The sequence below is a fragment of the Engystomops pustulosus genome, chromosome 11 (assembly GCF_040894005.1).
Source record: "Engystomops pustulosus chromosome 11, aEngPut4.maternal, whole genome shotgun sequence".
Classification (NCBI taxonomy): Eukaryota; Metazoa; Chordata; class Amphibia; order Anura; family Leptodactylidae; genus Engystomops; species Engystomops pustulosus.
Genome location: NC_092421.1, coordinates 9,464,174 through 9,465,517, shown reverse-complemented (window position 1 = coordinate 9,465,517; position 1,344 = coordinate 9,464,174). Strand labels below are relative to the sequence as shown.

The window sequence follows — 1,344 nt, the reverse complement described above, 5'->3', positions numbered from 1 at the left end:
TTAGATTATGAGCCCCATGGGGACAGGGACCAATTTGTCATGCTTTGTGCAGCGCTGCGTAATCTGTGTGCGCTATATAAATAAAGAATTATTATTATTATTATTAATACCAAAAAAAAATAAGGACCCACTGGAATGTGATTCGTATATACCCATTCCATTGCTTAATACAGACATTAAGGTCCTCGCAAAAACTATAGCCCTCAGGTTACAGAAAGTGATTGGTGATTTGATACATAAAGATCAGAGTGGGTTTATGCCGGGGAGGTTGACAGTTAACAACTTTGATAGATTGTTTATAAATATTCAGATGAGCGAACCCAGGGGGGCGACCACTCCATCCTGTCCTGGGATTCCTCCAAGGCCTTTGACAGGGTGGAGTGGTCGTATTCCTTGGTTAATTAGGTTTTGTGATATGAAATTGAAACTAAATCCCAGAGTAATTGAAATAAATGTAGAAGAGGTAATTGTCCACTTTCACACTCATTATGATACATTCATGGATTTTGCTTAACAATACATAAAATATCTCAACGACACCAGGACAATCACTGATTGTGCACGAGCCGTGTAAGGTGACCCGGGAAAACTAAATATAAAATGATAGTTCTGTGGAGATCCCACATTCAACAAATGGCCATGCAGTTGTTGAATACAATAAAATATCCATCCAACGAAAAATGTATACTTTAGTATTTTGATGCAAACATTAAAGATTGACTTCCTTCTGCTCAGGTGTAGACCAAGGTGAGAAATCCAGATATCACATTGTACACACAAATACAAGAACAAGTAACAGTCACCAAGGCGCTAGTAGTGTAGGGGCATCATGCAAGATTCCCATTCTTGTGACCCGGGTTCGAGTCCCGGCTAGCGCAGCCTGTTGTGTTTTATTCCATGAAAATTGGAGCTAAAAATTCATCAGTTCTACTAATAATAATTGTCTGTTAGAATTGTCTGGAAAGACAACAGCCCTGACGTGCGTTTCCTCTGGACGAAGGCTGCAAACCAGACGAAATGCACTTCGGGGCTGTTGTCTTTCCACACAACGATCAGTGCAATATGGGTAAGCCCTTTGTTTTACTTTTGATCACTACTTTCTATTGTATTACTATCTGTTAATGCTTCCCATCAGTACTATATATGTGGTAATGGCCATTGATGCCTTAATTTACATTCACAGTTTGTAAACACGTTTATACTTTCCTGATCCGTTGTCTGGCACGCAACATTGTCTTGTGTCCTCTGTGGTGGGACCTTTTTTTAACCAGTATTTGTAATTTTTCCATAATAAAGTAAACATTTTTGTGCCATTACCAGTTTTGTGTAAATGTGTGCTATTTT

At 38.9% G+C, this 1,344-nt stretch overlaps 1 non-coding gene across 1 annotated transcript; it reads left to right on the top strand.

Annotated features, from left to right (window-relative positions):
* Positions 1-807: 807 nt before the first annotated feature.
* Positions 808-878, top strand: TRNAG-CCC (transfer RNA glycine (anticodon CCC)). Its single transcript has one exon. It is a non-coding gene; the product is annotated as a tRNA-Gly (tRNA).
* The last annotated feature ends 466 nt before the right edge of the window (positions 879-1,344 follow it).